Source organism: Carettochelys insculpta, chromosome 12, assembly GCF_033958435.1.
Source record: "Carettochelys insculpta isolate YL-2023 chromosome 12, ASM3395843v1, whole genome shotgun sequence".
Lineage (NCBI taxonomy): Eukaryota > Metazoa > Chordata > Testudines > Carettochelyidae > Carettochelys > Carettochelys insculpta.
In genome coordinates, this window is record NC_134148.1 from 38,214,490 (window position 1) to 38,228,161 (window position 13,672).

Consider the following 13,672-nt stretch of genomic DNA (forward strand, 5'->3'; position numbering starts at 1 on the left):
CTGATTTGTCCTCCTTGCTTACTGTATTTGGTTCTCTGTGCCTTAAATATTGAGTCTGTTCTGGTCTGGCTATGGTCTGAAGAAGTGGGTCTGTCCCACGAAAGCTCACCTAATAAACTATTTTGCTAGTCTTTAAAGTGCTACTTGACTGCTTTTTGTTTTGATAGCGTATAGACTAGCACGGCTTCCTCTCTGTTACTATGCATAGCCAGTACGTCTCAATGTTAGTCTACGAGAGAAACTGTATATAACCTTCTTTTCAAAACTTGTACTCCTTGGATTTTAGTTTTTGCCAACAAAAGCTCATGTCCAAATAAATCTTAAGTCTTTAAAGTGCCAGAGGATTCCATGTTATTTTTTTCAGATACAAATTAACACAGTTGCTGATACTTGCAACAATAGCTTGTTTTGACTAAACATACGAATTTGCATATTCTTTTATTGCTATAGACATACCAGCAACTGACCTACTTCCCTTTAAAGCCATCCAGTATATCAAGTTTTACACAACTTGGCTGGTAGATGAGCAAAATTAAAAAACAAAACAGAACAGAACCCAAAATGTGTTAGCATTGTTTTTTCGTTAATGAAAATAAGGCTCCCATTCTGTAACTGGATCCAGGTAAGGAGACCCTTGAACGAGACAGGGTCCCAATGAAAGCAGAGGGACTATACACCAGTATCAAGACCTCCCTGCGTAAATGTTTGCAAGATGACGGCTTCAAACCTCAGTTTACTAAAAGGACCGTTTGAAAACTGTACAGATCTTTGCAGAATTAGTACCAAAACTTTTTAAGTGGCCAACATGAAAAGCATTACCAAAGAGCTATGCTAAAAACAGGCTAGCTTAACCCTTCTTAATAGTGCACATTCCTCTGGAGTTCAGAAATATCAGTGAGTGCAAGATTCGAGTGCTCACAGAAACTGATGAAGGCAACGGGTAACACCGGTTATCAGAATATACATATTTACCTGAAAAAACAAAAAAATAACATTGATTAACACTACTCTGCTTCTACAGAACAATAAAAAACACTGCTTTCTTACATCTGGCATCTCATTACTTTTTAATGTTGTCTTAGTAATGTGAATCCAAAGAGGGTAGGCATAAAGATTTTCATTCACAAAAATCTTTAAGGATCACTCTTAAAAGAATGGAGATTAATAACCAAGTACTGCACTGTGTTGTACGTGAGGTCAGAGAGAATAATATGCACATTCCAAAAAGAACTGGGTCCTTACTTTAATATAAAGAGAATAAAACAAAACTTGTGCAACTGCATTAGTTAACATCTATATTTTTGAAAGTGGTCTCTAATTCTGGGTGCCAAACTTCTTACACTTTGAGCCTGATCTATAGAAGTGCCAAAATATCAGATTGTAGCACCCAGTTTACAAACAGTACTTTTTAGCTGAAGATCTCAAAGCACTTTCCAAAGGTAGGGAAAGTTCCCATTTTATCTATGCAGAAACTATGGTACAGATAGATTTTCCAAGGTTATGTAGTAAGCTTGTGACAGACTGAGGTGTATATAACCCAAGTCTCCTGACTGCCATCAATAGACCATATTTCCTCAGAGGCAGAAACTGAAATTAGAATTAGAAGATAAGACATAATTGACAACGACATACAGGCTCTAGTCCAGCTTGCATTCTTGGGCTCCTGGCTGTCCTGCCACTGGACTCCCTGTTGCTGGGGCTCTTTGGTCCAGGAGATTGCTGGACCAGAGAGTCCCAGATTAGAGAGGTACATCCTGTATAAAAATGATAGCACTTTTTTTTTTAAACATAGACATCCATGTATTTTTGAGAATATCTTTCCATGGCACTTGTGCCAGCAGACCTACAGGTTTTAGAACATTATAAAATTCCTCAGCCAAATGTCAGTCAAGCTGATGAAGGGACCTCTATCAGGTCACCAAGCCTGCACTTTAAACACTAAAAATAAATCTGACACTTTAGGTTACAAATTCTTCCTTCATTTGCAGCATATACTTTGAATTCTACTTGAAGCAGAAATGTATGACCTGAACACTCATAAAATTTCTTTGGACATCACCCTGTGAATATTTTATACAACTCTATCTAAATGAATACATACAGTACATTTATTTCAAAACTAACATACTCAGGATGAAACTGAATTACTGTCGTAGGTATTAAATTAATGGTTTTCTTGTGCAACAATTTATACAACACAGTGCAGCCATTATCGTGAAACAAATTTAGGACTCCTCTAGGCCAAGCACTATGAAATTTAATCTTTCAAAATAATAGTGTTTGTGCTTTCCTTCATCATATGTATTTGTAGAGCAACATAAATTTGCATAGCACTTCACCAACAGTAAGGTGTCACTTGCTACAAAGACCTCCATCTAAACCAGATTAAACAAACATAGGATACCAGATCAGGAAAAAGGAAGAGAGTGGTGATCGTTAGTAGGTGGGACAGGGCTGCTTTAGAACATGAGTTTATAAAGGTGAACTTTAAAGCAAGAAAAGATACCGAAGGACAGAGATTTTTTTTGTCCAGTGAAAGTAAGATGGTATGATAGATGTCAAAAAATTAAAAACGAGGCACATAGGATAGTAGGGATATGAAAGAAATAATATATTCCAGTCATATCTAATGTTATGGCAACTCCCACAAACCAATCAAGAAAGAGATCCAGAATAAGAAACAATTCTTGTTGTGAAAAGGTGAAATGTAGATAGGCAAGACAGACAAAAAGTTGTGAAAAAACAGATAAAGCGGATGAGTAATGTGGTAGTTCTCAACTATTGTGTTAATGGCACGATGAATAGTAACACACAGGTAGCTGTGTTAGTCTGTACTCCAACAAAACAAGACAGCAGAAATGTAGAACTTTAAAGACTGACAAAATGATTTATTCAGTGATGAGCTTTCATGAGACATACCCACTTCATCAAATCAGTTTCATTTCCAATACAGACTGACATTTATAAGTACAGAGTTAAAAATTGCAAAGGGGCATGAGGATGTTGACTGTCACTGTTTTGTTTTGTTGGAGTACAGGCTAACCAGGTACATCTCTGTCACTATTCTCCATGACTGTTTGGTTTGGCTTAAATAAAACCACAGGAATTGGCAAGTAAAAATTACCAAAACAGAAGTAAGGGAGATGAGACTCTGATGGGAAAGAGGGGAAGGGATAAGGGAATGAAGCCCAGAGGACAGTTGATTTGAGGCCAACAAGTTTTGAGAAGCACTATTAGCCACATAAGTCACAGGCAAGTCAATGACTTCACAATATCCTTAAAATGGAATTACGAAGTCTGTATACATATTCAGTAGCAAATACTTCACCTAACCTACAGAAATTCATTGTTAATTTGATAATGATTGATGAAATATTTTGTTTTCTAAATCACATTATCTTCTACATTCTCAAACTTCATTTTAAAATGTGATTTTTTTTATAACAGCTGACACGCATCTGGATGGCATATCACAACTCACATATGATACAATTAGCTGAGGAAAGGTGTTTCTCACAGTTATGATTAATGTAAAGTCCTATTAAATCACTATTTTTGTTTTATCCTTCATTGGAGTATGATCATATTAGATATTATTGCATGTAAAGTTTTTTCTCCTTACTGCCATCTTCATAAATGGAAAATACTGGAAGCAACTATGATGTATAAAAATGAGGCACGAGTATCTTCAAATTTCACTGAAAGGCTCTAATTTCACACACCACTTGATGTAAGGGAACTATACTCTTGCTCTCTTAATTTTGTAATTCGCTGGAAAGTTTTTTCAGCTTATCAACTTGCTTTTAGAAACTGTTAAATTTCCAGTCTCTGGGTGGAATAAATATTTTTCAATGTAAATCACAGTTGGTCCTTCCTGCTTGTACAAACAGTCTCCAACAACTGTGAGGCGTGAACCATCTGCTACCATGATGGTATGGGGTGCTGCTGAAGACAGGTTAATCCTCAGACAAGGATGACATAATGGCTATGTCTACACTAGCCCAAAACTTCGAAATGGCCATTTCGAAGTTTTGGGCTAGTGTAGACACGGTCAATATCTTTTACTGGACCAGCTTTTGTTGGTCAAAAAGACAAGCTTTAAATGTAAACAGGCCTGTTTTTCAGGTCTGGGAAACCAGCTCAAAAGTAAGGAAGGGTCCTGTGGCACCTTATAGACTAACAGAAAAGTTTAGAGCATGAGCTTTCATGAGTTAACTCACTTCTCACGAAAGCTCATGCTCTAAACTTTTCTGATAGTCTATAAGGTGCCACAGGACCCTTCGTTGCTGCTACAGATCCAGACTAACACGGCTACCCCTCTGATACAGCTCAAAAGTCTGTCTCATTTAGCAGCAGCAGTTGGTCCAATAAGCAGTCTTACTTCTCTCACCTCCTGTCTCTTAATTAGAACAATTTAGAATATCAACACTTTTTTTTTTTTTTTTTGCTGCTGCTCATAAGAGCAGGGAAAAAAACCACTCAGGTAATATGAAAGCAGGTTGCACACAGGCAGCCCTTTCCCCACTTCTAAAGTGATGAAGTAACAACTCCAACCCCCTAAGCCCACACCTCCAGCCTGCTCCCCATCCAACCTCAGCTCCCCCTCTCAGTTCTGACTTGCTTCCTGGCTTCCCACACCCTCCTCCAACCTTCCTCAGTGCCCCCACAGCCCCACCTCCTGTATTCCTACAAATTCTCCCCCCCCCCCCCCCCCAACTTCAGCTTAAACTTCCTCAGCAGCCCCCTCAGCCCCACCTCCTGGTTTCCCATTGTCCTGCCCCTCTCAGCCTCGCCTCTCCGCTGCCCACAGTCCTTCCACCCTCCGGCCGTTGGGCCCCCAGACCAGCCTCCGAACCCGTCCCGCCAACATCTCCAGGCTTCCCCCCCACTCAGCTGCCCAAGCGCGAGTCCACACCCAGCATCCCAGACCGCTCCTCCACATCAGCCCGGCCCCGCCCGCCCTACCAAGCAGCGCCAGGTCCGGCTCTCAGATATCGCCCCCAAGCGCGGCGCTCGCCCCACTCCCACCTCTCGCTCGCCCCGCCCACCTGGCGCTGCTAGGCAACCACCTCGCCTTACCCGCCCCCTGGAGACGGGGCGCGGTAGGGCCCACTTCTCCCAGGACAAACTCGAGCGCAACCACTCCTCACCGTTAGCTGTCGCAAAGCCCCCATCCAGCTTTACGGCATGGGAGGAGAGACGAACGGAATCACCCAACCCGGCGCGGCGGTGGTTTACGGCTCGAGGCGGGACTACGGCTGCCGCAGCTGATTGGCTGCGGTGTGGGTCAGTCCCTGCCCAGTGACCCCAGAGTGAGGAGGGGGGCGGCTCAGTCTGTGCAAAGTGTCCCTATAACGCCCCCGGTTGGGTCTGCGGCTCCCCCCACCCCTGAGGCAGCGCCAGTGGGGGGAGCGGCTACGGAGCGGTCGCCGGTCCTATCCCCCCCAGGAGGAGACAGGTAACGGCCGGGGGGTTAAAGCCCTGTCTGTCCCGAGACCCCGTCATGGGGGCGCTTACCCCAACCATGGTACAGGAGGTAACTCCCTCCCCCACCCACCCCGGGCGTGCGCCCCAGGGACTGACCCCCGCCTTCCCTTCCTGTTGCCACGGGACTCCGCTGGGGGGGATGGGAATAGCCTGCAGCCCGTGTGTCTGCTGTGGGGGGACTAGCCCACCCCCCTGCTCACGCTGTCGGGGGGGCACCCCTCTGTGCCGTTGTCCCTTTAGCGCTGTGGGTTTTTTTGGGGGGGGGTCTAATCCCCTTTGTCCCACGGTTCCCTTGAGACTTCTCTTTAGGGAGAGGGCTGCCCCTATGGTCCTTCTGAGACTCTGCTCGGTGGGAAGAGTAGCCCATTCCACACCTGCCCCCATCCCTCTGACTCCTGCGAGGGAGACGTGCTCCTCTTCTCCCACTGTATCCCTTGTCTCCACCATCCTTCCAAGACTGTTAGGGAGAAGAGCACATCTGCCCCATGCCCAGCTCTAGATCCTTCCCTGGACGCCAGGCCATCCGGGATTCACCGTTCCTGGTGTCTAGTTTCTCTTTTCAGATGTCTTGAAATACTTTGTTTTGTGTACTTCCCCACATTTTGTCCTCTTCCCCACTCCTGGTATTCTCCCAGCAAATTTTGGTGCTCTCAGAATGTGGCCACCAACTTTTGTGGTGGCCACTATGAAAATTTCTCCTAAAATATTTAACGTCAGGGAAGATAAATACGTATGCACCTATATGTAGGGTTTGTTTTAATTCATTTACGTGGTTTTTTTAATAGGCTCAGTAATCATAACATACAGTTGTCTCTAAAGAGTCACTAGCTAGTAAGTCTGCTGCTGTGAATAGTTATATTTGTATGCCTGTTCATATTGCCTGTCACAGCAGCACATTTGTTAGCTAGTTGAGAGGTAGCTAGATTCAAATGTACGAATGTCACTTTCCAGAGCAGACTTATTCACTGCTTGCAGGTGAAGGACAAATTAAGCCTTAGATGAGAAGGTGCAAAGGGAGGTAGCAATGGCCTGGGTATTGGGATGTATGGATGTGGGGCCAGCTGTGGTAGTCGGAGTTAAGGGTAATGGGGGCGGTGGTTGGAAGGCAGGTGGGGTGAGCTTGAAGGTCAGTGGTGAAGTCTAAAGCCCAGCTGCCTTTATGCAGCTGAAACTGAGAAACATAGGCGTGTTACCAGAGCCTGCTGTCCATCACCCCCCACCCCCCAAGAAGGAGGGGAAGTTGCACCAAATGTCTGCTCCTGCCCCTCCCATGAGCTGATGGGAATAAGGGGACTTCGAAGTAGGCGGGGTCCTTTCGAAAAGGAGCTGCGTCAATTTCGAAGTGCCGCAGCCGCCCGCATGCTAATGAAGCGCTGAATATGCATTTTAGCGCTTCATTAGTAAACTTCGAAATGGCCATTTGCATGTGTAGACGTAGCCTTAGTGTGTAAAAAGTGTGTGTACACAGACTGCATGATGATTAATTTGTGAACACTGAATACTAACCTATTGTTTACAAGTTCAGGCTGCCTTGATGTATGCTGGTCTCTGCGGACTTAGTCACGGAGGAGTCAAATAGTATTATTCATTGCAATTCACAAATTTTTGCTAGCAAAGGATTTTGAAAGGAAGGAAGCAGTTGGAAGAGTTAAAGCTGTCTTAGCATATACTTTAGTGAAAACTATATTTTTTGTGCCAGAAATTCTAGTTAGATATTTATAAGTAAATTGAACATTTTCATTGTTTCTGATGATACTGAGTGTTTATATCTTTATCTAAATGATTTTTCACAATCATTTACAGTAAAATCTTCTGGAACAGAAGTCATTGGTTGGTTAGTTGTACAAGGCAATAAGTATACGTTACAGGCAAATAGTACCATGCTGCTGCCATAAATGATTTTGTAATCTAAATAGCTATCACATGAAGAGTGATTGTAGAATGATGATAAGAATCGAACAGAGTCAGGGGAGAAAAATAGAGTATGAGCATTGGACAACCAGGCTGAGGCTGCTTTAGTTGGTAGTACTCTTGTTTTGAGAATTCAGTAGTTTGTATACAACTACTATTACTATTAGGCTGGGTCTATACTAGAGTTTTGTCGACATAACTCGGGGAGCATCTACACACTCAAAGCATTCTGTCAACAGATTCTTGACAGTACTATCAGAACAAAACAAAAAAGCAGTAAAGTAGCACTTTAAAGACTAACAAAATAATTTATTAGGTGAGCTTTCATGGGTCTGTCCCACGAAAGCTCACCTAATAAATTATTGTTAGTCTTTAAAGTGCTACTTTACTGCTTTTTTGTTTTGATAGTATATGGACTAGCACGTCTTTCTCTCTGTTACTGTTATCACAGTAATCTCTCAACCAAGTACTGTTGACAGAAGTGCACTGTAGACACTTCTGTCGACAGAGGACTTGTGGTTGCGGGTGAGCCCTCTTTGCAGAGCTTCCATTCCACTTTCTGGTACTAGCGGGCAGTGCAGTCTGGCAGGTCTCTGTCAACAGAGCAAGTTGTGTGTGGATGCAGTCTGTTGACAGGGCTCTGTCAGGATTTCCCTGTCGACAATAACTTCTTTTGACAGATGCTTCTAGTGTAGACATAGCCTTAGAGTAAGAGAAAATATGATAGGATGAGAGATCTGAAGTGGTGGTGAGGAGGAAGTAGTTCTTGAAGGAAGGAAGTAAAAGAAGAAAGGAGTGTCTCAAGCAGAGGGCTGCGGGTGTAGGGCTCTGCATGGAAGAATATATGAATAGGAGAATGAAAGATGTTGGCTGTCTTGAAGCCTAAATCAGGCTTATATAAAAGTTGTACATTGGGATAGGGAACATTTTTTGGTCAGGGGCCCACTGATCCAGAGAAAAATAAGAAGCCACACACAAGCCAAAAAACTAAACCAAACCAAACAATACTCCACTGCTCATCTGCTCCCAAGGTGCAAAGTAGGAAGCAAAAAGACCCCACCCCTTACTCACACTTAATGTACTCCAGTCCCATGGGGTTTGTGGGTGGTGCTGAGGATTGGGGCTTCACCCCCCGATACACACACACACAGTGCGTTGCTTGTGCTCCATCTTTGTGAGGTTTGGGGGGCATCAGGGCGCAGGGCTTCCAGCCTATGGTGTGGAGACTTGCTGCAGGCCAGATAATTAAACAGGTAGCTGGATCTGTCCCCTAGGTCATAGTTCACCCGCAAGGGCTGGTTAAACTGATAGGTCTCATACTTACTGGTATGCTTAACGATTAACTGCTTTAATTTAGTTACGATTTCTTGCTGGATATTATGCCCATACAAAACCTGTATACAAAGAATCTTCATTTTATTATTAGTGGGATGTTTAAATTATGTGTCGATTATCATGTAAATTTGTTTGCTCATAGTTGAGCTTGATTCTTGAGAACAAATTTTCATGTCAGTTCATCATTGCTGCTTTCAGTGAAGTAAATAAGAATTACACTATTGGACCTAAGAGGAGTGTATAGGCCATACACATTCTAAGTTAGGGTCTCGGAACACTTGGAGACTGAGACAGATTCACGTGTCTGCCCCCTTCCCAATGCACGTCTCTCCCAATGGGGCACTGGAGACCTGCACTTGCTGCTGCTTCTCCTCCCTCCCAGCGCTTTTGGAGCACCACAAATCTATTGATTCAGGCTCTGTCGTGGCTGCTCCCCTCACCCTCCCAGATCTGGAATGCCACCAGTCAGCTCCTTGCACCTGTTCAGGCTCTGGGAGGGAGGAGGAAATGCCGACACAGAGTGCAGTTCAGCAGAATAGGAGATGTGGGACTCCAGTGCATGAGGGATGTGGGGGAAGGAGGAGAGAGATGGGATGCGCAGGCTGCATGCGGCACTGAGGTTGAGGGCCACTTATGTGTCCCCTTTACTAATAATGTTTGCCCATCACTGGTTTAGACTCTCATGGAGATTCTGAAAGAAGAGGTTCCATTTGCACCAAACTGCTATACTCTTTCTTCTGCAAGCGGAACCTCTCTAATCCAGAACACTCTTGTCTGGCAAACTCTGTAATCCAGCATGATTTTAGTTAGCCACACGGCCACTTATCATGGGTGTGGCCAGACTTCCTGTGGTCCAATAAGTTTTGTTTACAGCCCTCAGCCTCAGTGTTCTGTGCTGTTATTTAGCTGTTATTTACCCCTAAATGTCTTCTCAGAGTCCAGTAAGCAGTGGAACTGTTGATAATGTGCTCTAAAATACTGACCTTTCATCCAGCACTAGTCAGGTCCTGAGGGTGCTGGACAAGAGAGGTTCAACCTGTACCAAGGGAGCCATAAGGACTCATTGTGGCCTTGTCTGGGAAGGGTTAATGGTCTCGGATTCTTTTTGACTGCTTCTACTAGTGGAACGCCAACCACAGTTAAAACTGCCCCTTTCCTTGGCAGGAAACATGATAAGGAGGAGAAGCACTGCCTACCCATGCTGCTTTCTAGTACGGAGATCTTCAGTTTTGCAGGGAGGTGTACATCACTAATTCTTTCAAACCTGCCCCATAAAATAATTCTTACAACACTTCTGTGATATAGATAGGTATTACTTCAACCACAATTGAAATGCAGCCACCCGTGGAGTGTAGCAACAGAACAGCTGTTTAACAGCAATGCCACCCAACAGATAAGAATGGGAAGTGAAGAATATCTTAGCCAGTTGGAATTTATGGGAAAATTAAAATAAGCAGAAAGTAGTTAAAGGTGTTGGAATTTGGCTAGGATGCTGGATTCTAATGTTACTATCCCTATAGGAAGTGTTATGGTACCTTTTACAACCACTTATGAGGATCTCGGCCTTTTAAAAAAGTAGATTTGAAAGCCAGGAGTGGGCTGTTACAAGTAGCTTTTTGGAGGACTTCCCCCCCCACCACTGAGATAAAAATGCCTCCCCGTAATTCTACAGTGCCACATCCTCTGGCAGTTAAATATTATTTGGTGATCTCCCTTCTATGGGTTTACTTGTCTAAGCCCTACCTAGCTTGAAGTTTGACTGGATCATGGCACAAGGTGTCCCTCATGAAGTACCACAGTATAATAAAACCTCTAACAATACTTCCATCTAACTTTTTTTGAGTTGGTGCTTGTGAAAATGGGATCTTATAGGAATGGTTATTTTAAGTGGCTTAGGAACACAAACAATAATGTGATAGATGCAGAAAGATACAATCACTACCTTTAATAGACTGCAACCTAAGAAAATGAGCAACAATTTAAGGGAGATGGAAAAGTGCTAAATATACTGTCAAGTATAGACATTTTTTATTTTGAATAAATTGCCATTTGAAATAGTCAGTGTTAGCTGAATAACTTCTTGTAATGGGAAAGTGGGTTCTGAGGAGAGAATATTGGTCATCGTTGTTGTTGTTGTTTTAAATGAGAGAATAAAGTGCTATTAGAAATTTAACTTCAAGAGGCAGACAGGATCTAGACTTCCTGTCTCATGCACATAGCAATATCATTTATAATACTATACTACTCATCTTGTGGTCTCAGCATGCAGCAGCCCAGCCATTGGTTAAAGTGGCAGCAATAAAATAACAAGTCACAGGCCTGTTGCAGGACCTCATGGCTTTGGAATGATTGGTACCTAGATGCACAAGAGACTTCTACAGCTATTGCTATCAGACCTCATGTTCATGAATACCAACTTCTAACTTGCTGTAAAAGGAACATTATAAGAGATGTAAGAATTTTTGACATAGTATTTCCATTTTGGTTATTTCCTTCTCTGAGAATTTTCTACATGTATGTTCCTTATTAAATTACATAAATCAGACATCAGGAATGGTAACATACAAAAACCTGTAGGAGAATACTTCAATCTCCCTGGACACTCAGTAACAGATTTAAAAGTAGCAGTCCTACAACAAAAACATTCAAAAATAAAATGGAAAGAGAAATTTCTCAGCTGCAATCCATTTGCAAATTTGACTCCATCAACCAAAGATTGAACAGGGACTGGGAGTGATTGACCCACTACAAAAGCAGTTTTCCCCTCTTGATGATCATGCTTCCTCATTAGCATCTGACAATGGGCCACATCTCCCCGACTGAACTGACTTGTTTTCTCCTTTCTTGATGTTCACAACTCCACATTAACTGCCGATAATGGGCCATATCCACCCTGACTGAATACATGTCAGCTCTGGCCCTCCCCTTTACTGAGACGCCCTCTTTAAATTCTCCTCTGAAATCCCTGCCCCCATGCATCTGACGAAGTGGGTCTTTGCCCATGAAAGCTTATGCTCCAAAATATGTGTTCGTCTATAAGGTGCCACAGAACTTCTTGTTGTTTTTGAAGATGTAGACAAGCTTGGCTACCTCTCTGATATTAAATTATAATCTTTGAAGCAATATTAGAGCATGCATTGGTGGATAATAAAGACAAAAGTGCCAGATTTTGATTACCATTTTATTTCTGATATCGGCTTGGCTGATGAAGTAATTTAACCAATATTTGTAAACTCTTTGAATAGGAAAATTATTTCATTTAATAAAATCACTCTTCATTAAGCTTGCAGATTTTACTTTTGCCATATGCAGCTATTTTCCTCTGTGGGAGGGGGGAGGACTTGTTACTTTTTTCTGGAGAAAGCTGCTACCTTGTTTCTGGTCTGTGAAGTAAGTGAAGTTCTCATTTATATCAGCTAATAGAAAATGTGTGTATTTTTGAAGTGAAAATCCATGCAAAAATAAAGAGAGAAGTAGTTGGCTGATCACATATGCACAAACAAGTTTAGAAATGTGATTGAATTAGGTCAAGGCAGGTCTGTGATCCTTTCTCTAGTTTTGTGTTGCTTTTTGTGTTTTGGAAGGCAAAAATATCATGAAACGATAGGCTTGTTTTGGGTTTTTCCTCTCAACTACTTTTAGAATGAAAAAATTTAATCTTGCTGTGTTAAAATTTCTGCCATTTAGTGTAAGCTACAATTTCATATCTCTTGTAAGAGTTTAGGTCCAGCTCTGCAACACAATATAAGAGATGGAGCCAAATTATTTTATATGATCTGTTACACACTGGAATAACTAATACTTTATTGTATTACTGCAGTGCCTTTGAGCCCTAGTCATGGGCCCGGGCCCCATGTGCTAGACTGTGTACCAACAAAAAGATGGTTCCTGCCCTAAAGAACTTCCAAACTAAGACTAGCACTAGCAAGTGAATACAGATACATGGAGAGCATATTGATCAGCATGAAAAACAGTGGTCTTAGCATACAGCAGCATAGCCATTGGCAAACTTTTTATAGGCATCATGGACAAAGAGCAATTCTGAATAAAGATAATATGTTCATTTGGCAGATGTTCATGGGGAACTCCTCATGAATGATAGCATGCGAGAAAACAAGAATGAGCTTTTTTGGAAATGTAAAAAGTGGGTGATGGGGATTGGCATCATGTATCAGTTGGAGAGGGGAGCCAACATCTTGGTAATGAATAGGAAATGGTAGATAGAATGGGGATAGGCTGTGAGGGACCTTGAAAATGAAGACAAGTAGCTTTTATGTTTGATGGGAAAGAGAAATGGAAGTCAGTGGAAGGAAGCAAAGGTAGTTGTGTCATTGTGATTAGGGAAATGATCTTTCCAGCATTCTGAATGGATAAGAGCAAGCAATGTTGCATATGTTTAGGCTTGAGAGAAGTATGGTGCAGTAATTGAGATGTAAGGTAGATGAGAGCCTGGACAAGTATTTCAGCTATGTAGATGGCTAGGGAAGGCCATGTGTTAGCAATGTCATGCAGAAGGAATTTGCAAGATTTAGACATAGCTTGGATGTTAGGGCTTGAAGAGAGGCCAGAGTTGAAAATGACTCCCAGGTTTCAGGCCCAAATGATGGGCTGGATGTTGGTGCTATATGCAGTGACTTGAGAAAGGGAGGTAATAGGGAAGACTTTGAGAATAAAATTAAGAGCTCTGTGTTTGTTATGTTGAGCTGGAGCTGATTGTTAGACATCAACAAGAGATGTCAGAGAGACAGGCCTAGATTTTAGTTTGTACTGAAAGACAGGTTTGGAGTTGAAAGGTTGACCTTTGAGTGGTTGAGTTAATGTTTTTGGATGAGGTTAACCAGTGAGAGAAAGTGTAGAGGGAGGAGGGAAGGGGGCTCTAAGGAGCCCAGTGGAGCTATTACAGAAATGGGAGATAAGGGGTATTCTTTGGAGGACATGC

At 42.5% G+C, this 13,672-nt stretch overlaps 2 protein-coding genes across 6 annotated transcripts in view; one reads left to right on the forward strand and one right to left on the reverse strand.

Annotated features, from left to right (window-relative positions):
- LINS1 (lines homolog 1) overlaps positions 1–5,109 on the reverse strand; it is a 30,708-nt gene extending 25,599 nt beyond the window's left edge. The window contains exon 1 of one of the 3 annotated variants that reach the window (XM_075007087.1): positions 5,049–5,080. The gene's annotated coding sequence lies outside the window, so the exon portion shown is untranslated. Of the gene's footprint in view, positions 1–4,965; positions 4,989–5,048 lie in introns of those variants that run through there. The other 2 variants (XM_075007085.1, XM_075007084.1) reach the window with 2 other exon arrangements.
- Positions 5,110–5,324: 215 nt separating this feature from the next.
- ASB7 (ankyrin repeat and SOCS box containing 7) overlaps positions 5,325–13,672 on the forward strand; it is a 45,997-nt gene continuing 37,649 nt past the window's right edge. For 2 of the 3 annotated variants that reach the window (XM_075006642.1, XM_075006645.1), the window contains exon 1: positions 5,325–5,458. The gene's annotated coding sequence lies outside the window, so the exon portion shown is untranslated. The remainder of the gene's footprint in view (positions 5,459–13,672) is intronic. The other variant, XM_075006643.1, reaches the window with a different exon arrangement.